Below are 24,241 nucleotides of genomic sequence, written 5' to 3'. Positions count from 1 at the left end.
TACATTAGACAGCAGTGAACTAAAAGCGCCCCAGTGTCTTCAACTGAACTGCCAATCATGAAAGAAATCTACAGTCATCTCAGGCCTGCACCCATTGAGAACTTGATTTCCAAGAGAATTCAACAAGTTTATCGTGACCTTCCCCCAATTAAAAAATCACTTTCCTTTCTTTCCCTCCCTATCTGTCTCTTTGAATATGTTTGTGTGTATGTGTGCAAGTGAATGCGTGAGTGGATGCAGTTGCCACAATTTCAGGATAAAGTGTATTGATCAGTAAACGATTGATTTTCTGGTTTTCTTTAAATCTACAAGAAAACTTGTCACTGTTAAATTGAAAAATAAAACACAAAGGGGTCAAACCCTAATAATAAAACACTGGTGGCGGTCAGGTGGGGAGTTGAACAGTGGGAATGACCCACATTGCACCACATGCCCATAACAGGCCCTTTGCTAGAGCAGGGGTAAAAAGAAAATCACCAGCTCCTGAATTCTAATCCCAGTCATGCACATTGAAAAGCATGAGATGATAAGTGAGGGTGGGATCTAGCTAGATGGTAATGACATTCCTAATCAAAATGACACATAATTTAGATATTCAATGGACTTCACTTCTCTTTGAAGCATCTGCCCAGAAAGCCTAAAAAAAGGACCCCACCTTTTTAGTGATTGGCCAAAGAATCAGAGGTGACATAAGGAAAATCTTTTTTATGCAAATTGTGGTTAGGATTGGGGATGCACTGCCTGATAGGGCAGTGGAAATAGATTCAAAAGTAGCCTTCAAAAGGGAATTGGATAAATACTTGAAGGAGAAAAAATATATTGCAGGGATATGAGGAAAGAACAGTGAGAGTGGGACTAATTGTATTGCTGTCTGAAAGAGCTAGCATAGACTCGATGGGCCAAATAGTCTCTTTCTGTACTGTGCTACTCTATGATTCTATAGCCTGGATATTAACAGGGTTAGGTTATATAGACGGGCAAGTGGAGTTTTAGATGGGAAACCTGGAAGTTAAAACTCCACAGCTTGTGTCTTTTGTACATGACAAGCTCCTCCCTCAAAAGTCAGCCTAATTGACAGGCTTGGCATCCAGTTGGGCCGGGAGGACTCCAGTGCAGGCTTCAGGACTTAGGGGAGGAGTAGTGTCAGATCCCCAAATGCGGGGCGGGGGGATCTAATCCCAAGGGGGGCCAATTCCTAACCTCAGGGGTCTTCGCATGGCTGGGAGGGAGCTTGGGGAGTCAGAAGTAAGCATTCCTGCTCCTCCTGGCCCGCAAGCAGTGCTGTAAAGGCACATACCTTCTCCCTGAATTTGTCCGCACCTCCCTTCAACTGTCGTGTTCCCCCAGGTCTGGGAAACCCAATCGGCCACTGCAAAGCCAGCCCGCCTCCTGCCCCATGTCCCACCTCTGTTAAATCTGGAAGTGGATGGGTTCAGTTAGAGTTGGGTTTCAGGTTTTTAAAGTTTTAACATCTGACCCAACCCCAACCCACACATCTTTGGGTGCAAAAATTTAGCCCTGTGATCATAGGAAATGGATTGTGTGAACACTGTTACTCCTTTAGCTATCAGTGCTATAATAACACAGTTCTCTGTCAAAATAAAAGCTTTACACCAAACTTCCATTAGCAAGTGCATTGACAGCTGTGTATTATCTTAAAAAATAATCAGCTAGTTTCTGTCATGAAGGTGCTTCCATTATTAATTTTCTTTTGAGGACTTGTGTTTAAAAGACTGTGTAAAATACCTAAGAAGTTGCCTGAACTTGTTTTTTTTTAAAGGGTCACTGGACGGACACCTGGGACTTTGTTTAAAAAAAATACTTACTGGGAGTCACTTGTCTTAAGCTAAGTAAGCAGCCAGAGCCTTATGGGCTATGGAACTGTTTGGATTTAGAGAAGTCACATGTCTGGATTTATGGCTGTCGGGAGTTTTGGTTTCGTTTTCGAATATTGTTTGGAGGTCAGTTGGGGTTGAAGTCTGCAGAGAGAGGGAGAGGGAGAAGCAACCAACTCATCCTGTTCCGCCACTTAAGAAATCCTGAGAATCCAGTGTTAGAGCTGGAGAAACTGATGCAGCATTTTTCCTGAGAAGCTTCTGGAAGACTTCCTCTTGACATCTCCTAAACGAGCTGCTTCTGAAAAGATCCCAGTAACAATCGCATGTGTCCAGTCACACCTGTCTACGTGTACCAGGACGTCAGACCAAAGGTCATCTGGAAAATTCCATATCTTATCCTTTTTCTTCAAGACTTGGTAATAAGTTGGCCAAAGTACTTTTTTTAATTGATCTCTGCAGAGCCAGCTTTTTCATTTTTTTTTCTTGAACCGGTGTGTGTATCTGTGTGTGTGTGTGTGTTAGGTTATTTTAGAAGGGTAGATGTTTATACTTTCATATTTCAAACTGTGTGTTAATAAGCTTTGCATCTTTATTGAATGGGGCTTGTTTTGTTGTTTATTAAAGAAACTTGGTTGGCAGATTTTTATTCTGAAACTAAAATAGATAGATAAAAAGTATATAATTGGCCGTATTGGTAACTGGGTAAACATTTAAATATATGTTGTGTCCTGTGGAGTAGTGGAACCAGGGAAAGACAGTGCATTCCTCCAACCTCAGTCATAACAGCTCGAAACAGTTTATTGAGTTGTATCTTTGGAAATCCTGTTCAAGTGACCAGATTAGTAGTGCTAAAATGCTGTTCTGTAAGAGGCTTAATTTAAGGTGAATGTAACGGCAAAACATCCTAAGACATAATCCGGCTGCTGTCTTGCATTCAGTCATTGTATGAAGAGGCTCGGTGTTGAATGGCTGGGTTGTGCTCAAAATATAACTGTCTGAGCTACAATTCGGTTTGGTTTTGAAATTTTGAATTTGGTATTTGGGTTGAGGATGAGGCACAGAGCAGAAACTCAAAATGCAATTTTGATCGTCCATTCAGAGAGTAATGCGGTCGTTATTCCGAGAGATCTTTGACAGTGTGGGGAGCGACAAACTCAGAAAAGTTACAACTATGCCATTGGCCACACTAGACAAAATGACCATCAGAACGACACCCTAAGCAAGTTGGGCTCGAGTTCCCACTCCTTCCAGCCAGTTATATCAGTGTGATCCGTGTGGAATTGGCAAAAGATTGGGGAGTTTTAAACGTTAAGCAATTTAGGCCCCAAACCCCCATGCATTCATGTTTTCCAGATTCTAATGCTCTGCTCCAAGATTCAATTCACGTGGATCAGACCCCGCCCAAAAAACTGGCCGCGGCCCCAGGTGGGCATTGCGAGATTCCTTCGATTCCAATGGTTAGGGAAGACTCTTCAAATTACTTTCATTTTTGTGAGCCAAGCAGACACTAGTAGGCATCATTTGAAAGTATTTTCGTATCAAGAAATAATTAATCTTCCAAGAGACTGATTGGTGTACGCCAGTGAAACTATTAAACAGTTCAGTATTGTTTTTTAAAATTATTTTCAGTGATTTTCAATCACTTATGCGTGGAGGATTGTTATTAAAAATGCTCCAAAATTGGTGATAAATCCATTTTTAGCAGTATTCATGAAACTGCACCAAGGTTATCACTCTTAAATACATCAAGAAATACGTTTTAATGGAAAGAAAATAAAGAGATGATTATCTTTTATTATGCTGCCCGATTCTGCCGGTTCATGGAGAGATTTCCGTCTGTGATTATGCAAATAAGTTTTAGCGGAAGCTTGATTGTAACTTAACCAGCACAATCTCTATTGTATATTTGGTGCAATTTCCTGATTGCACCCCGAGCTAAAACACAACCGCTATAGTTTCTAGCTTATATATAGTTTAATAGAATAGTTTCTGTGGATGAGTCCAGATCTCAGTGTTATTATTCAAGGACTACTGATCAGTAATCAATGCAAAGAATTAAAAAATCACAGAATCAAAGAATGGTAACAGCACAGAGAGAGGCCATTTGGCCCATCATGTCCCCGACATCTCTCTGGAAGAGCGACGCAGCAAGTCCCCAGCCAGTCTTCTGGTTCTTGACCCTTTCACCAATGGGAACAGTTTCTCTCTGTCAACTCTGTCTAGACCCTCATGATTTGAACGCCTCGATCAACTCTCCTCTCAACCTTCTCTTCTCAAAGGAGATCAACTTCAGCTTCTCAAATTTATTCTCATAACTGAAGTGTCTCATCCCTGAAACCCTTCTCGTCACCCTTTTCTGCATCCTCTCTAAAGCCTTCACATCCTTCTTAAAGTCTGGCACCCAGTACTGGAAACAATGGGTGGAGTTTAATGCCGGTGGCGGGGGTCTTGACATCGGGGGAAACCAACGCCGAGATCCCGGCGTCGCCTCTTTTCCAGAAGGCCCGCCGAATTTAGTGCCAATCAGGCACTTAAGTGGACAGCAGCAGGCCTTCTGTAGGATTTAGGACCCCTTCGCCGGAAGTCCCGCCCTTGGAGAGCTGCTGATCAATCAGAGGGCAGCAGCTTCAGAGCTACCGAGGAGGCAGCGGCTGTTGCTGCAACTGCAGTGGCAATTTACCAAGGAGCGGCACTGGAACAGGCATAAGGTCAAGGCAGGAGGGTTCTCGTGGGATGAGTGTCACGGGGGGGGGGGGTGTTGGCAGTAAGGGCAGGAGGGTGGCCCTCAGAGGGCCTCCCCCTCACCCCTTCTGATGCCAGGACCCTTGTTCAGGCACTAAGTGAACACTGCACAGGTAATTGCGACTGTGGCACGAATTGGCCCTTAATTGGGGTTTAATTGCCCAGTTAAGGGCCTCAATTGGTAGCAGGGTGCGAAGGCTGGTCACAGGCCTTTCTGTCCCGGACTAAATTTCAGCAGAGGCAGGATGGTGGCAGCAACCCTCCCCACAATGCCCCTGCCCCACCACCATCCCAACCAATTTTATGCTCTCCCCGCCTTCAAACCCACTGTGGGGGACAGCATAAAATTCCACCCAATACTGGCTGAACCAATGTGTTATACAGGTTCACCATACCTTCCTTGCTTTAATACTCTATGCCTCTATTATGAAGCCCAGGATCCCGTATGCCTTATTAACCACTTTCTCAACCTGCCCTGCCACTTTCACGATTTGTGCAATTCTGCATTATCTCCAACAGAGATTTATTGATTTGAAGTGTTCGTGTCAATTAATTAGCTGCAACAAGTGTATAACTACTTGAAACACACTCAGCAAACTTTTCAGGTTTGAAACCAACCTATGCCAGCAGCACAAAAGGGGCTTGTAGCGAATCGGCAGCTGATTTTTCACCCCTCCAGTTTTTATGTTTCATTGAACTGGAAATTATTGCTAGGAATTTTAATTTCAAGTCAGGTAAATGTGACAGTGGGACTAGGAAACGAGTCTCCAAAAAAATAATTTGAATTATCATTCTGTGCACTTCAGTGGAAAAAAGATCGGACGGGGTGAAAAATTAGCTGCAGCTTCGCAGTGAGCCCGTTTCGCACTGTCGGTGGAGAGCAATTTCACCCGCTTCAGTTTAAAGAATATATGCATTTGGAAATTAGGTTTGTGCCATTTTGAAAGCTTGCTGCCATTAATAAGCAGCATTACAAGTGGAGAGCCTTCATTCTAATAATTACAATGCCTTCACAGAACAAAAACAAAATTGAACTTGCAGCAAAAGTTACCTAAAGTTGAAAAGGAGCTTACCTTGGATTGTGCGTGCAGAACTGTGCCCCCTAATGCACGCACGGAGCACGCACTCGGTGTAACCACAGGTGGAAGCGTATTTGTCCTTGTCTGTACGGATATTTCCTACTCACAAAAGCTGCTCAGCTGAAGAACCCAGTACTTCTGAAACCTGCTAGATATAATATCTATTTGACATCTTACTTTCTTGATGACAGTTCTGCTCACTGTCAACTCGTGACACTGTGGGAAGCGCTTGACGGGCACAAGAGGACTTTTGTCGTGTATGACTCAGTCCTTGCTGCACATTTCAGGGACTTGAATTATAATGCAGGCAGCCAAGGCCAAGCACAGTGCAAACGGAATTTCTCAGAGAAGAATCAAATGCTTATTGGGGGGAAGAAAAAGGCTGGTCTGACGAGAGGCAGTTCATCTTATGCTAAAGTATTTGCAAGTGCAAGGAACATTTGGTGATTAGTCAGAGAACAAATAATCAACTTTGGGACTCAACAGACTCTACAGAAAGTCATGAAAGAAAAACTGAATCTCTGCAGAAAACTTTGCCTTCAGCGCTGATTTTCTCCATTGACTCTCCCGTGATTATTTCTTTTAGAAACATAACTGGGGTATTTTGGGAAAACGCTGTGACTAATGTATATGTTAGCTCTCTTCAGACCCACATAAATTGTAGGCAGCAAATTATACAACTCATTTTATATACTCCTTTTCAGATAGTTTCACTGGATCTGTATTTCTATTCACTGCTGCACTAGGAATGTAAACACATGAGGTTAGTAGGTATGTCAGGAACCTGCCTGGTTACAGATGGAAACAGCCAAATAGTCACTGATTTATATCGCCAAATTATCCCAGAGAAAGGTTCATACTCTTTCTTTGCATTAGCTTTAAGGCTGGGATTTACATACCATATTCAATTTTACATTTTTGATCTTGTAGAATTATAGAATAATAGAATCATGGATCATACAGCACAGAAGGAGGCCATTCGGCCCATCATGCCTGTGCCAGCTCTTTGAAAGAGCTATCCAATTAGTCCCACTCCCCTGCTCTTTCCTCATAACCTGTACTTTTTTACTTTTCAGATACCAATCTACTTCCCTTTTCAAAGTTATTATCGGCTTCCTCCATCCTCTCAGGCAGTGCATTCCAGATAACCGGCTGAATTTTAAGAGCCACCACCCCCCCACCCCCGATCTCAGTGGTGAGCTCACAAAATGGTGGTCCACACACACGCGGGCTGCACGCCAAAGAGCCACTGCAATCTCAAGCACGGCGACTCATTTAAATAGCCGGGGAGAGGGTGGGTTGTTCGTCTGCTGCCTGTGTGCAGACGCTGGCACCATTTTTAAAAGGCAGCTGGCTCTGCCCCCTAATTTAAATTTTTAAACACATACCCGCCAAAATTAAATGAATAAATTTCTTATGCCCCTTTCCAGCTCCCCCAATAACGATTACATGAACTATTTGCCCTTTCCCCCCAAAACACTTACCTTTTACATTTGACCTCCCCCCCCACAAACTACACAAAGTTCAACCCTTCCCACCATTCCCTACACCCATTACGTGCATTTGACCCCATCCCTCACCCCGCAATGAAAGTCTTACCTCCTCCCCCCCACCCCCCCACCAGCGTCGGACCACCTTTCCCGGACGGGGATCCGAAGGCACGGGAGTGCCGGTTGCCATGGGCCCTCAAGATTCCAGGTAAGTCTATGTTAATTCATTCATTTTATTCATTTGAATATTTTAATCAAGGTCCTGTCGCCTTGCGGCGAGGGGGCCACCACGGAGCCTCGCTCCCGCCGGAAGGATCTGGTCGGGCCCTCCCGGCATTGAGGTCTGTGGTGGGCCTCATCCAGACCCATCCTCAGGCACCCCCCCTATCCCCCACTACGGAACCCAATGCCGGGGGAGACAACAAGGCCTAGCTCAACATCTCGCCTCTTGCTCTTTTGCCAATTCCCTTAAATTTGTGTCCTCTGGTTACTAACTCCCCGGTCACAGGAAACAATTTGTCCTTAGTTACTGTATCAACACCACTAATAATCTTGAACGCTTCGATTAAATCTCCCCTTTAACCTTCTTCTGCTCTCAGAAGAACAATTCCAGCTTCTCCACTTCTCTCCCCATAACTGAAGTCCCTCATCCCTGGTAGCGTTCCAGTAAATCTCTTCTGCAATAGTTAAAGCTCTTACATAGCTGTTTTATCAGGTGCTGATAGGTGTTCAAGCCTATATTTATCTCTCAATTAACATCAACAAAGTAGATTATCTAGTCATTGCTGTTTGCGGGAGCTTGCTGTGCGCAAATTGGCTGCTGAGTTTCCTACATTATTACAGTGACTACAGTTCAAAAGCAATTGATTGGTGTAAAGTGCTTTGGGACAACCTGAGGCTGTAAAAGATGCTATATTTATTACGATGCCATGGCAAGATGATGCTTTCTCATCCTTGATAAGCATAGTCTGGTGAGAAACTGAGTGATACAGATCAGAGAGGTCCCTGATTCGACAAGTTGGCCTGTGCTAACTTTGCATGATCTCAGTGGATCAGCAACTAGGATGTTATAATTGGCCTGAGCACTTGCAGCCGGGGAAGGAAAAAGAGTCAGTCACAAACTCCACCTCCAATTGCTAATTATCACTCCTGCAGGAAAGTGGACAGGTGTGGCTGTGAGACTGAGGGTAGGGTTAGGATCAGCTCTGATGGCCTCCATTGTTGAATAGACTAAAGATACTCACTCTCGTATGGAACTGAGCCGTATGAACTGGGATGGTACAAGAGCTCAATCACCAAGGTGATGATAAGGGTATAGTAATTTTTTTTTTATTCATTCATGAGATGTGGGCATCGCTGGCCAGGCCAGCATTTATTGCCCATCCCTAATTTCCCTTGAGATGGTGGTGAGCTGCCTTCTTGAACCGCTGCAGTCCATTTGGGGTAGGTACACCCACAGTGCTGTTAGGAAGGGAGTTCCAGGATTTTGACCCAGCGACAGTGAAGGAACGGCGATATAGTTCCAAGTCAGGATGGTCTGTGAAATTGCAGGTGGTGGTGTTCCCATGTATTTGCTGCCCTTGTCCTTCTTGTTGGTAGAGGTCGCGGGTTTGGAAGGTGCTGTCTAAGGAGCCTTGGTGCATTGCTGCAGTGCATCTTGTAGATGGTACACACGGCTGCCACTGTGTGTCAGTGGTGGAGGGAGTGAATGTTTGCAGATGGGGTGCCAATAAAGCGGGCTGCTTTGTCCTGGATGGTGTCGAGCTTCTTGCGTGTTGTTGGAGCTGCACCCATCCAGGCAAGTGGAGAGTATGCCATCACTTTCCTGACTTGTGCCTTGTAGATGGTGGACAGGCTTTGGGGAGTCCGGAGGTGAGTTACTCGCCTCAGGATTCCTAGCCTCTGACCTGCTCTTGTAGCCACGGTATTTATATGGCTACTCCAGTTCAGTTTCTGGTCAATGGTAGCCCCATGATGTTGATAGTGGGGGATTCAGCGATGGTAATGCCATTGAATGTCAAGGGGAGATGGTTAGATTCTCTCTTGTTGGAGATGGTCATTGCCTGGCACTTGTGTGGCACGAATGTTACTTGCCACTTATCAGCCCAAGCTTGGATATTGTCCAGGTCTTGCTGCTCATTGCCTTTAAACTAGAGGGTGTGTTATGACTGAGGTTGGAGGAATGCACTGTCTTTCTCTAGTTCTACTACTGCACTGGTCACAACATCTAATTAAATGTTTTACCCAGTTACCAATGGGGCCAATTAAACAGTTAATCTATATTAGTTTCAGAATAAAAATTCACCAACCAGGTTTCTTTTATAAACAACAAAATTATTAATTTATTATAAAACAAGGTCTATTCAATAAGGATGCAAAGCTTATTAATACACAGGTTGAAATACGAAAGTATAGATATATTCTAAATAACGCACACGCACACACACACACCGGTTAAAGAAAAAATAAAGAAACTTTCTCTGCAGAGATCAACTTTACAAAAACAAAAATGCTTTGGCCAAATACTTGTTAATTCTTGAAGAAAAAAAGGATAAGATGTGAAATGTTCTAGATGGCTTTCAGTCTGGCATCCGGGTACCCATAGATGGCTGTCACTGGGATCTTTCTGGAGCAGTTCTGTTCAGGAGATGTCGAGGAGTAGCCTTGCAGGCTCTTTGAGAGAATTGCTGCATCAGTGGATTTTGATATCCCACTGGATTCTCAGAAGATTTTTCAACACAGGTGGCAAAGGATGAGTTGGGTGGCTTCTCTCTTAGCAGGACGCCAATTGCTGAACTCCAAACCATCCAAAAAACAAAAACAAAACTCCTGATCATAATAAATCTAGACATGTGTAAACAACTCTGTAAACAACTCCAAATAGTTCCATAGTCCATAAGCCAGAGGTCGTGGTCCACATTGATACCAATGACATAGGTAAGAAGGGGGATGAGGTCCTGAAAACAGATTTTACAGAGCTGGAAGGAGATTTAAAAGCAGGGCCTCAAAAGCAGTAATCTCCAGATTTACTCCCAGTCCCACATGTAAGTGAGCATAGGAAGAGGAGAATTGAGTGATTGAACATGTGGCTGGAGAACTGGTGTAGGAGGGAGGGCATCAGATTTCTAAGACATTGGGACCTGGGGTGGGTGGGACTTGTACAAGATGGATGGATTGCATCTCAGCAGGACTGGGATGAATATCCTCTCTGGGAGATTTTCTAGTGCTGTTGGGGAGGGTTTAGACTAAATTGTCAGTGGGATGGGAACCTGAGAGGGAGCTCAGATTGGAGGGAAGCAAAACTGGTAACTAGTCACGGGTGTGGGAACCAGGAGTTAGAGAGGAATACCAAGGTGCACAGAATACTGGGGAGATAGATAGCACAAGAGTAGAGAATAGTACGTTATTAAGCGGGGTCAGAATAAGGGGGAAAATAATAAAGTCTGAATCAGTGTTAATGTGCATGCATGTGAATGCACGGAGTGTGGATTAGAAGACTGGTGAGGTACAGGCGCAGATTGACATGTGGAAATATGATGTTGTGACTATAACAGACAACTGGATCAAAGAAAGGCAGGACTGGGTGTTAAATATTCCTGGATACAAGGTGTTCAGGAAAGATAGGAAAGTGGAAAAAGGGAGAGGCGTGGCGGTATTGATGAAGTAGAGCATTGCAGTGCTGGAGAAAAAGGATGTCCCAGAGGGGTCGAGGACAGAATCGATTTGGCTAGAGGTAAGGAACAAAAAATGTGCAGTTACATTGCTCGGTATTGTCTATAGGCCAGCAACTAGTGGGAAGGATGTGGAGCAACAAATTTGCAAGGAAATTACAGAGAGGTACAAAAATTATAGGGTAGCTTTAATGGGGGACTTTAATTATCCAAACACAGATTGGGATAGTAGTCGTGTAAAGGGCAGTGAAGGGCAAAAGTTCCTAGAGTGTGTTCAGGAAAATTTTCTACAACAGTATGTTGCTAGTCCAACAGAAAGAAGGCACTGCTAGACCTGGTTCGTGGGAATGAAGTGGGCCAAGTGGGTCAAATATCAGTCGGAGAACATTTAGGGGATAGACATCATTGTATCATAAGGTTTAGGCTGACTATGGAAAAGGGCAAAGAGCAATCCAGGGTAAGAATAATTAACTGGGGGAAGGTCAACTTCAATGGAGAGACAATATAGAATAAAGGGTACAATTCTGAAGTGGGTGCAGGAGCAGAGGGACTTGAGTATATAGGTACATAAGTCATTGAAGGTGGCAGGACAGATTGAGAGAGCAGTTAATAAAACATACAGTAACCTGGCCTTTATTAATAGAAGCATAGAGTAGAGTCATAGAGAGTTACAGCACTGAAACAGGCCCTTCAGCCCATCGAGTCTGTGCTGGCCATCCACCACCCATTGATACTAATCCTACCTTAATCCCATATTCCCTACCACATCCCCACAATCCTCCTACCACCTACCGACACTAGGGGCCATTTACAATGGCCAATTTACCTATCAACCTGCAAGTCTTTGGCTGTGGGATGAAACCGGAGCACCCGACAGAAACCCACGCAGTCATAGGGAGAACTTGCAAACTCCGCACAGGCAATATCCAGAACCTAACCTGGATCACTGGAGCTGTGAGGCTGCAGTGCTAACCACTGTGCCACTGTGCCGTACAAAAGCAAGAACATTACATTGAACTTGTATAAGACACTAGTTCGGTCTCAGCTGGAGTATTGTGTCCAATTCTGGATGCCGCACTTTAGGAAAGACGTTCTTCTTCTTCTTCTTTGGCCTCCTTGTCTCAAGAGACAATGGGTAAGCGCCTGGAGGTGGTCAGTGGTTTGTGAAGCAGCTGGAGTGGCTATAAAGGCCAATTCTAGAGTGACAGACTCTTCCACAGGTGCTGCAGATAAAATTGGTTGTCGGGGCTATTACACAGTTGGCTCTCTCCTTGCGCTTCTGTCTTTTTTCCTGCCAACTGCTAAGTCTCTTCGACTCGCCACGCTTTAGCCCTGCCTTTATGGTTGCCCGCCAGCTCTGGCGAACGCTGGCAACTGACTCCCACGACTTGTGATAAATTTCACAGGACTTCATGTCGCGTTTGCAGACGTCTTTAAAGCGGAGACATGGAAGGCCGGTGGGTCTGATACCAGTGACGAGCTCGCTGTACAATGTGTCCTTGGGGATGTTGCCATCTTCCATGCGGCTCATATGGCCAAGTCATCTCAAGCGCCGCTGACTCAGTAGTGTGTATATGCTGGGGATGTTGGCCGCCTCGAGGACTTCTGTGTTGGAGATACGGTTCTGCCACCTAATGCCAAGGATTCTCCGAAGGCAGCGAACATGGAATGAATTGAGACGTTGCTCTTGGCTGACATACGTTGTCCAGGCCTTGCTGTCGTAGAGTAAGGTACTGAGGACACAGCCTTGATACACTCGGACTTTTGTGTTCCGTGTCAGTGCGCCATTTTCCCACACCCTCTTGGCCAGTCTGGATATAGCAGAGGAAGCCTTTCCTATGCGCTTGTTTAATTCTGCATCTAGAGACTGGTTACTGGTGATAGTTGAGCTTAGGTAGGTGAATTCTTGAACCACTTCCAGAGTGTGGTTGCCGATATTGATGGATGGGGCATTTCTGACGTCCTGTCCCATGATGTTCGTTTTCTTGAGGCTGATGGTTAGGCCAAATTCATTGCAGGCAGCCGCAATCCTGTCGATGAGTCTCTGCAGACACTTTTCAGTGTGAGATGTTAATGCAGCATCATCAGCAAAGAGGAGTTCCCTGATGAGGACTTTCCGTACTTTGGTCTTCGCTTTTAGACAGGCAAGGTTGAACAACCTGCCACCTGATCTTGTGTGGAGGAAAATTCCTTCTTCTGAAGACTTGAATGCAGGTGAGAGCAGCAGGGAGAAGAAGATCCCAAACAGTGTATGTGCGAGAACACAGCCCTGTTTCACGCCACTCAGGATAGGAAAGGGGTCTGATGAGGCGCCGCTATGCTGAATTTAGGAAAGACGTTAGGGCATTGAAAAGAGTACAGAAGAGATTCATGAAAATGGTTCAAGGGATGAGGAATTTCAGTTATGAAGATGGATTGGAGAAGTTAGGACTGTTTTCCTTGGAGCAGAGAAGGCTGAGAGGTGATTTGATAGAGTTATTCAAAATCATGAGGAGTCTAGACAGAGTAGATAGAGAGAAACTGTTCCCACTCGTGAAAGGATTGAGAATGAGAGGGCACAGATTTAAAGTAATTGGTAAGTGAAGCAAAAGTGACATGAGGAAAAACTTTTTTACACAGTGAATGGTTAAGATCTGGAACGCACTGTCTGAGAGTGTGGTGGAGGCAGGTTCAATTGAAGCATTCAAAAAGGGAAATAGACAGTTATATGAAAAGGAAGAATGTGCAGGGTTATGGGAAGAAGTCAGGGGAATGGGACTGAGGGAATTGATCTTTCAGAGAGCCGGTGCGGACATGATGGGTCGAATGGCCTCCTTCTGCGCTGTAACAATTCTGTGATTCTGTGAGAAGGCTCTGGCTGTTTACTTTGCTTCAGACATGTGACTTCCAGTAAGTGTTTGTTTTTAAACGAAGTCCCAAGTGCCCTTCCAGTGACCCTTTTTTTAAAAAGAAAGTCTCCTCGGTTATTTTTCACAGTCTTTTAAACACAAGTCCTCAAAGCATATTAATAATGGAAGCATTGTCATGACAGGTGGAAAATCACTTGATCAGTATCTCGTGACCCCTGCAGGAATGCCCATTGGTCGATGTGCTAGCTGTAGCTCAGAGATTAACATTCTCACCTCTGATTCAAACCCTACTCCAGAGCCTTAAGAACAGTATCGAGGCTCGCAGTACCGAGGGACTGCCGTGTTTTGATAAGACATTGAACCAAAGCCCCTATCTGCCCTCACATGTGGATGTAAAAGGTTCTACGGCGCTGTTATGGAGAAGAGGAAGGTAGTTCTCCCATCTTCTTTGTAAATATTTATCCCTCAACCAACACTATTAAAAAAACAAGTTATCTGATCATTGGCACATTGCTGTTTGTGGGACATTGCTGTGTGCAAATTGGCTGCTACTTTTCCCACATTGCAAGTGCCTACTTCAAGGGTACTTCATTGGTTGTAAAGTGCTTTGGGATGTCCTGAGGTGGTGAAGGGTGCTATATAAATGCAAGTTCATTATCTTCATCAGCTATCGACAGGATAGGACAGAACAGGATTAGGCATTGTTGAGATGTCTGCTCAGTGGAATGAGTCCATCACAGCTTCCCACAGCTCACTGCTTACGGTCCACACATGTTGGTGACATGTTGGTGAGGTATCAGAAGGCAGAGGCAGCTGTGAAACTGCACTGCAGCATAAGTTCATATGTTCAGGAGAGGAAGGAAACTGAAACAATTCTAAATTTATAATTCATCGTGCTGGAGTTCCCTTCAGTGTCATTAAAATGGTCAGACTTTTAAAAACTGCACTTAAACTAAGGCCATAAATCACAGCATGCCTCAGATAAAGACAGCCATGGTAGAGCCTTGGAGGCTTCCAGATTCCCACATGTCAGTTCTCTGTTAAGGTAATGGAATGAACCTTTAATGCCAAAGAGACAAAGAGGTGTTCCTCACAATATAAAGTATAACGTCTTGGGAAAAATAGACAAAGGGCAGTGAAAATAAACACTAATTTCTGAATACCCATATTGGTCCATTCATTCAATCAATGCATTGTTTGTTTGGGAGTACGGGCAGGGGAGTCGTTGCCCAGTGGCTCTGAGGGACTGAGACCACGTAGATTTGAATTGCAGCCTCGACCGATGCTCTGTGCTTGTGTTTTGGCATTTGCCGCTTGACCAACTCACCGACCGGCCACGTGAAAGGGGGAGGACTCCTTCCAGTATGGGAGAGCAGGAGAGTAACTGTTTGGAAATTACACTCTACTCTGTAGCCAAATGGATTTAACAGGAACCCTGTTGCAGCTCTGAAAAGGTTTGTATAAAGCACTAGTCAGACTATGTCCGGAGTATTGCATTCAGTTCTGGCCACCACAACTCAGGAAGTGTTGCCATGCAGATTAACCAGAATGATACTGGGGCTAAAAGGGTTAAACTATGAGGACAGAATGCATAGACCAGCCTGTGTTCCTTCGAGTACAGAAGGTGAAAGAGTGATTTAAGTGAGGTATTTAACTTGATTAAAAATTATCAATAGGATTGATAGAGTGAATCTATTTCTGATCTGGTGGAGCAAGTCTAGAACAAGGGGGCATAACCTTAAAATTAGAGCTGGGCCATTCAGGGGTGATGCCAGGAAGTACTTCTTCACAAAAAGGGTAAAGGAAACTGGAACTCTCTCCCCCAAAAAGCTGTTGAGACTAGGGGGGAGGAGGCACGGGGTCAGCTAAAAATTTCAAAACTGAGATTTCCCATAAAAAGAACAACCAAACTAAGCCACAAAAAGTTTTGTTTTATGTTTTTACATTCCTTTCCACCAGTTATTCTTCTAATTTTTCAAAATTCTTTCATAGGATTTGAGCTTCGCTGGCTGGCAAGGCCAGCATTTATTGCCCATCCCTAACTGCCCTTGCGAAGGTGGTGGTGAGCAGCCTTCTTCAACCACTGCAGTCCATGTGGGGTAGGTACACCCCACAGTGCTGTTAGGAAGGGAGTTCCAGGATTTTGATCCAGCGACAGTGAAGGAACGGCGATATAGTTCCAAGTCAGGATGGTGTATGACTTGGCGGGGAACTTGCTGGTGATGATGTTCCCATGCATCTGCTGTCCTTCTCCTTCTAGTTGGTAGAGGTTGCGGGTTTGGAAGGTGCTGTTGAAGGAGCCATGGTGAGTTGCTGCAGTGCATCTTGTATATGGTACACACTGTTGCCACTGTGCGTCAGTGGTGAAGGGAGTGAATGTTTAAGTTTGTGGGTGGCATGCTGATCAAGCGGGCTGCTTTGTTCTGGATGGTGTCAAGATTCTTGAGTGTTGTTGGAGCCGTACTCATCCAGGCAAGTGGAAAGTATTCCATCGCACTCCTGATTTGTGCTTTGTAGATGGCAGACAGGCTTTGGGGAGTCAGGAGGTGAATTACTCGCCATAGAATTCCCAGTCTCTAAACTGCTCTTATAGCCACAGTAATTATATGGCTGGTTAAGTTTCTGATCAATGGTAACCCCCAGGGTGAGGGATTCATCGATGATAATGCCAATGAATGTCAAGGGGAGATGGTTAGATTCTCTCTTGTTTGAGATGGTCATTGCCGGGCACTTGTGTGGCGCAAATGTTACTTGCCACTTTTCAGCCCAAGCCTGAATATCTTCACTCTCTTCCCTTGGCAGACAGTGTGAAGTAGCGGGAGGATTTGCAGCTTGATAAACAGTTTAATAGAGATGTTCAAAATCGCAACGGGCTAGACAAAGTAGATAGTGAGAAACTGTTCCTATTGGAAGAGGACACAGGTTAATAAAGAGATCGGCAAAAGAATCAAAGGCGGACATGAGGATCAATCTTTTAGGCAGCGAGTGGTTAGGATCTGGTATGCACTGCCATTCAAAAGGGAATTGAATAAGCACCTGAAGGGAAAAGATTTGCAAGGTTACTGGGAAAGGGACTCTCTTGCAGAGAGTTGGCACGGACTCAATGGAGAAAATGGCCTCCTTCTGTGCTGTAACTATTCTATGGAAGCAACATGAAGACTTTGTCAATGGTCATAAACTGTCTCTGTACTATACAGTAGGGCGGTAAGTCCTACACAGCGGGAGGGTTTTACAGGCTCCAACCACCGGTCAGTGGGGGTGGTGGTACCCGTACTCACTGGACAGGATTTTATGGAGCCGGCAGGGTCCTGATGTTGGGTCAAAAAGGTGAGGGGAACCCTGCCTCAGCCCTTTGAAGAGGTCACCGGCTCCATTTAACGACGCTCGGGCAATTAATTGCCCAGCGCCAGAGTCCCTGTCCCTTTAAGGAGGAGAACCTCTCCTCTAAGAACTGCCAGCCAATCAGAGGACCAGCAGCTCAGTGCTTTCAGCAGTGCCACCGGGAGCTGGTATTACAGGAGGTCTGGATCAGAACCATTGCTGAAGACGTGGAGTCCAGGTGAGTGTGGCGGGGTCACCTTGGCTAGTTCAGCAGGCTCCAGCGAGGTGGGGGAGAGCTGCAGGATGGGCACTGAGGTTAAGGGGTGGGGTTGGTAACAGACAGGCGGCCTTTGTCGCTGGGGGCCCTCTGTGGGCCACAGATTGCTCACGGAGGAAGCCCCTGCCAAGCATGCAGGGAGGTCATCTGATTTTACTGGGTGACCTCCCTATGGGGCGGCGACACCTCCCCTCTTGCTGCTGTAAAATTACCAGTGGCGGTGGGAAGAGGCCCTTAATTGGCTATTAATTGGCCAATTAAAGGCCTCAATTGGTCTCAGGGCAGGAAGACACCCCTGGCCTTCCCCTCCATAGACTAAATTCCAAGGCATCAGGAAGGTGATGGGCATTTTATGGGCGGCCCTGCTATCCTGCCTATTCCTCGGGTTCCATAAAATTCAGCCCACTGGCTGTAGGTCAACCCTGAATTCAGAGCCAAAGTTCACCTTGCCCCGGGCTGTCCAGAACGGGGTTTGTACCCTGCACCTTCAGACTACAGAGACAGACCAGTGAGCTTATTGTTCACCCCATTCCACCTGTTGTTTTTCACAAAAAGAAATCCCATGAAAACCACAGAGCGGAACAACATGCAGATTTTGTGATATTCAGCACCCAAAGGGTTAAGGGAGGCAGTGGCAAATAATCACTCCAGTATTGGGGTTATGTGAATTATGGTACCTTAATTACAAAAACAAATTTTTCTATGGTTCTATGGTTGACACTTAACTATGCAAACAAATCACCCCGGAGACATAGCAAACACTGTGCAAGTTAAATGCTGCTGGGATATAATGTGAGCAGCTGATCACTGAGTCTAACATAAGCACATGTGCTATTTGCTCCCAAAGCTGCCATGGAGAACAGAGTTCATTTAATTACTATTTCCACAGGAAATGTCACATTGAAAGCAACGCATGTTGTTTTGAATTCTTTTTAATGTTCATGACTAAGAGAAGTTAATTAATAGAATCGTACAGTACAAGAGGCCATTCGGCCAGGCATGTCCGTGCAGGTTCTTTGACAGACTCAATTAGTCCTGTTATCCTGCTCTATTCCAATGTCTTGCAAATCTCTCCTTTTCAAGTCCTTATCCGATTCTCTTTTACAAGTTACCACTGAGTCTGCTTCCACTGCTCTTTCAGGTAATGCACCCCAGATCACAACAACTCACAGCGTACAAATGTGGTCTTCATCTTTCCCCTGGTTCGTTCGTCTTGAATCTTAAATCTGTGTCCTCTGGTTACCAAACCTCCTGCCCCTCGAAACAGTTTCTTTTTATTTGCTCTATCAAAACCTTTCCTGACTTGGAACACAATGATTAAATCTCCCCCGAAGCTTCTCTGCTCTAAGGAGAACAACCCGAACTTCTTCAGTCCCTCCACAGAACTGAAGCCCTTCAATCCAGCTGCCATTCTGGTAAATCTCCTCTGCACCCTCTCTAAGGCCTTGACATCCTTCCTAAAGTGTGGTGCCCAGAACTGGACACACCCTTCCAGCTGAGACCAAAACAGCGATTTAGAAAATCTTTAAGATAACATCGTTGTTTTTCATAGAAGCATAGAATAGTACAGCATAGAAGGAAGCCATTCAGCCCATCAAGTCTGTACTGGCTCTTTCAAAGAGCAATTCAGTTAGTCCATTCTTTCTCCATATCTCTGCAATTTTTTCTTCTTCAAGTATTTATCCAATTCCTTTTGGAAAGCTACTATTGAATCTCTTTCCACTAACTTATCAGACAATGCATTCCAAATCCTAAACTGTGTCAAAAAGTTTTTCCTCACATCCTCTCTGGTACTTTAGCCAATCACCTTAAACCTGTGTCCTCTGGTTCTCGACTCTTCAGCAATTGGAAACATTTTCTCTTTATCTACTCTATCTAAACCCTTCATGGTTTTAAACACCTCTATCAACTTTTCTCTTAGGCTTCTCTGTGATAATGTGAACAACCCCAGCTTCTCCACCTAACTGTAATCCCTCATCATTTTTTTTTACTGTACTTAGGGAAGTTACTTGCACAGTACTGGATGCCACATGCAATCCAGATTTTCCATAAGAGGATTCACACATTGTCATTTCGGAATGTTATACTAAGAGCAGCTACAAAGCTGGCTCAGTAAAGGTCTCCTGTGCTACAAAGTCTCACTGAGGCAATGGTGATGGTCAAATTCAGCCCAGGGGTCTTCTTTGCTGGATGGAGATAGTCTATACTAGCATTGATGCAAAGCTCTATTGCCAGGTGAAGCTCTTGGCATTCCCAAGGGAAACACGATTGGATGGCTGGATATGCTGGAGGCAGATGTGGCTGGACCTTTGTCCCTGATGTTTCAGGAGGATGGAGAAAAGTTTGCCTTGATATCATGCTTGATACCCAAGTCTCTTGAGTTATCTCAAAGTGCTTCACATAGTAGTCATTAGTATGATACAGAACAGAAGTCCATTCAGCTTATCATGGCTATGCTATATCAATGGCAGTGCTATCCAAACAGTCCAAGCCCCCTGCTCTTACCCCATAAATATTTTCCCTTCAAATTATTTATCAATTCCCTTCTGAAAGTTACTGTTGAAATCTGCTTCCACTTCACATGATGTTCAATGGCATTACCATCGCTGAATCCCCGACTACCAACATCCTGGAGCTTACCATTGACCAGAAACTGAACTGGAACAGGCACACAACTACTGTGGCTACAAGAGCAGGCCAGAGGCTGGGAATTCTGTGGCCAGTAACTCACCTCCTGACTCCCCAAAGCCTGTCCACCATCTACGAGGCAAAAGTCAGGAGTGTGATGGATTACTCTCCACTTGCTTGGATGAGTGCAGCTCCAACAACATTCAAGAAGCTTGACACCATCCAGGCCAAAGCAGCCCGCTTGATTGGCACCCCATCCACCAACTTCAACATTAACTTCCTTCACCACCGACGCACAGTGGCAGCAGTGTGTACCATCTACAACATGCACTGGAGCAACTCACCAAGACTCCTTTGACAGCACCTTCCAAACTCACGACCTCTACCAACTAGAAGGACAAGGGCAGCAAATGCATGGGAACACCACCACCTGCAAGTTCCCCTCCAAACCACACACTATCCTGACTTGGAACTATATCGCCATTCCTTCACAGCTCACCACCACCTTCTCAAGGGCAATTAGGGATGGGCAATAAATGCTGGCTTAGCCAGCGATGCCCACAACCCATGAACGAATAAAAAAAATATACAGACAGCACATTCCAAAAGACGACAACTGGCTGTGTCAAAAGATGTTTCTTCTTTTTGCCTAGAGTTTGTTTGCCAATCACCTTAAATCTGTGTCCTCTGGTTACCGACTCTTCTGCCACTGGAAAAATATTATCCTTATTTACTCCATCCTGGTCACCCCACCTGTCTTGTCCCATTCTCCCACCTACTCCTCTTCACGATCACAAGCCCTCCCAGTGAGGTGATATTGTAGACACATTTACAACATCACCAGACACATTGACTTGAAGAGTCTCTTTGTCTCCTTGTACGTTTAACTGCAACTAAAATGTAGCTTCAGATTTGCATTGCAACAAAATGTTTCCCTATGGGATACAAATTCGGTTTTGGTTGTAATGCAAATTAAGAAGAAATCCCATTAATATTTGCATTGGATTTCAAGTGGCTTGCGTGCAGTAGAATCTTTATTTGGCCCCGAATGTTATGCTGTTGGAATAGCTTGTGTAGCGAAAACATTTCTTGCACTGATAAAGTTCAGCTCAGAGCATTCCTTTCTCCTTTGTTTACAATGACATCGGTGAGCATCAGATGCTACGGACTGGAGTATAGTTCCATGTTTTGTTCACAATGCTTTTATCAAAAGCTGTCTGATTCGTTAAAGCATAAGAAGTCATATAAAACCTTTCATCACCTCAGTTCCTTTACAATTGTAGTCACTGTTGTAGTGTAGGAAATGCAGCAGCCAATTTGTACACAGCAAGATCCCACAAACAGCAGTGAGAAAAATGACCAGATTGACTGTTTTAGGTGTTGGATGAGGGATAAAGATAAATGTTGGCCAGGACAACAGGAAAACTTACCTGCTCTTCTTTGAACAGAATAATACCGCACAGGCATTCAGCTTATCGTATCTGTGTCAGCTCTCTGAAAGAGAGTTTAGTCCCATGACCCATCTATTTTCCTATAGCCCTGCAAATCTTTCCTTTTCAAGTTGTTATCCAATTCCTTTTGGAAAGTTACTACTAAATCTTCTTCCACTGCCCTTTCAGACAGCACATTCCAGGTCATAACAACTCGCTGAGTAAAAATAAAATTCTCCTTATCTCATCTCTGGTTCTTTTGCCAATCACCTTAAATATGTGTCCTCCAGTTACTGACCATCCTGCCAGTGGAAGGTTTCTCGGTATTTACTGTATCAAAGTTCCTCATAATATTAAAAACTACCATATGTATATACGTATCAAAATACAGAGCGTTTCCCAAGTTGGCCTCCAACATTCACACATTTCATACACACGTATCATTCACGTCACATAACGAAGCGCGATGAAAGGGAGTCCAGTCACCCTCCGATTCCGCGATAGACCAGATGAGACCCAAGCTTCTTTGTTTACCGGTTTATTGCAAGCATATGCAGAGGAGACCGCACCCATACAAGATGGCGTATGAACTCCCCGAGTAGTTTCAAAATATAATTCTTATACCATTTTACAGATAACAGTTCGTTTGCATTTACCAATCATTCTGCTCTCTTATCTCCATCCAATTGTGTCCACTTGTGCATAGCTAGGTTACCCTATTACATTCTAAGCATGTAGACATTATACTATCCAATCATTAGCAAGGCACGTATACATGAATCTTTGACCCTTGTCTGGTTTTTGTCACTCATGACAGCTTGTGATTCATCAGGGCTTCTCCTTTGTTCACTGTACTTGTCTTTTTCTCTCCCTTCAGCCCCCCCCACCCCCCCACTTTTTGGCTCTTGGCACCGCCCATGTTGGCCGAACACCAGAGTTGAGAATTCCTCCACTGTCCTACGGATGGCCAGTCATCCAGACTCTTGGAGGAATCCTAAACTGCCAAACTGTATAGATTTGCCTTTCCTCTAATCCCTGTATCCCTTTTCCTTGTGCGCTTGATGGGTACCGGAGCATATCCTTGAAATGCCATTTTATATTCTTTTAGGGCTTACCACTGTTAGTGACACAGACAAATGGTCCATACCAATACTGTCAAGTTAAAATCTGTCATTACCACGCGGAGGATTTCCCACCAATTTGTCAGTCGCGCTAGTGTCAACTGAGGCCGACCTAGCCAATTGTGTTGCTGATCTGGTGGCCAGGTCCACTTGGATGCGCCCCCACGTGATTTGTTCTCTCGATGCCCGGGTACACTGATGTGTTGCCTTTGTGGCCTGCTGCATGGCCAATCACGCCACCCTGCCTGGGGTTTCATCCGTAAACTCCGTATCATCCCACCAGGGGCTAAATACGTATCCCGTTGTTTGCCCGGGCAGGTGGAAGTCCCCTAATATAAGAGAGTCATTCACTTGCATGCAAAAACTGGTGTTAACTAAGCATCTTAATCCTCCAAAGACCATTTCAGTCTCGCTTGTCCTAAAACACCGTTGCATTGGGGACATCTGAACTGCCTTGAATGCGTCCTGGACGGGGGACATTTCGAGCGTGATTTTGCTGCAGTTGGTCAGGGGCTCTAGCATACAACAAGTACATCCTTGGTACTCATCCAAATTGTGGAGTTAACATAAGAGAGGTACCCATGGGAACCTGCTCGATATACCCAAACATCCCTTTCTACTCCCGATGACTCAAAACTGTTGTTAAAGGAGGTTCCCGGGTGATACCCTTGGGGTATTATCACTAGTAATTTGATAACCCCATTTGCTCCTCCACTCTGGAGTCGAGTGAGCACTAGCTCTCGTCATTCCTGGTGTAGGTTTATGAGATTCAGTTGGTATATCGATTCAAACATGTGTCCGGGGACGGTTCCAAACCTGATATCGCCTATATCCGAGTTTATTCCTTCTATCAAATCTCGGGCTAACATGTCGCACGCCCTTCCCCTGCTTTGTGAGTCAATAGTATCAACTAGCCCTTGATTGTAATATTTAGGGCTCTCACCAGTCCTTTGCCTTGTATCTCAATAGCAATCAGGGCATATTCTGTCCTGTATGCATTATACCGCAGTCCTTTGGCTGTTTCAACAGCCACTCATGACGCGTAATTGTTTATTTCATGGATCTGAGCAGAGTTTATTACTGAATTCGTGCTCCCTAAGAGCACTCCTATGTCTCCCACTAAGCTCCGTGTCCCTTTTTCCCTCCTCCTGATTTCCGCAGTAATTTGAGCCTTGTAATCCCCAATGAGCTGTCCTAACCGATATCTAGCCCATCTGAATGAATTTTGATGATCCCTACATGGTCCCTGTAATATAGCCACCAGGTTCATGACATTGTAAGTCACTTCCAGAGATACCATGGTAACATCATGCAACAGGGGTTTAGACTTCCCTACCCTAACTATCTCATCTGGAGGGGTGTTTGTCAACCTAGGACAGCGAGTCGGCCTTTGATACCCACAAGTACTCAAGTTATAACATTGTGTATCATAACAATTATGCCTATCTATTACATAGATTAGATTAGATTAGATTAGAGATACAGCACTGAAACAGGCCCTTCGGCCCACCGAGTCTGTGCCGACCATCAACCACCCATTTATACTAATCCTACACTAATCCCATATTCCTACCAAACATCCCCACCTGTCCCTATATTTCCCTACCACCTACCTATACTAGTGACAATTTATAATGGCCAATTTACCTATCAACCTGCAAGTCTTTTGGCTTGTGGGAGGAAACCGGAGCACCCGGAGGAAACCCACGCAGACACAGGGAGAACTTGCAAACTCCACACAGGCAGTACCCAGAATCGAACCCGGGTCCCTGGAGCTGTGAGGCTGCGGTGCTAA

At 44.8% G+C, this 24,241-nt stretch overlaps 1 protein-coding gene across 3 annotated transcripts in view; it reads right to left on the bottom strand.

The window, feature by feature from the left end:
• The window catches only part of LOC137369763 (cadherin-7-like), a 106,348-nt gene extending 100,405 nt beyond the window's left edge, over positions 1 to 5,943 (bottom strand). For all 3 annotated transcript variants that reach the window (XM_068031179.1, XM_068031181.1, XM_068031182.1), the window contains exon 1: positions 5,654 to 5,943. The gene's annotated coding sequence lies outside the window, so the exon portion shown is untranslated. The remainder of the gene's footprint in view (positions 1 to 5,653) is intronic.
• Between the last annotated feature and the right edge of the window lie 18,298 nt (positions 5,944 to 24,241).

Source organism: Heterodontus francisci, chromosome 5, assembly GCF_036365525.1.
Source record: "Heterodontus francisci isolate sHetFra1 chromosome 5, sHetFra1.hap1, whole genome shotgun sequence".
Lineage (NCBI taxonomy): Eukaryota > Metazoa > Chordata > Chondrichthyes > Heterodontiformes > Heterodontidae > Heterodontus > Heterodontus francisci.
Note: the sequence above shows the minus strand (reverse complement) of the source record. Positions and strands in the feature narration are given on the sequence as shown.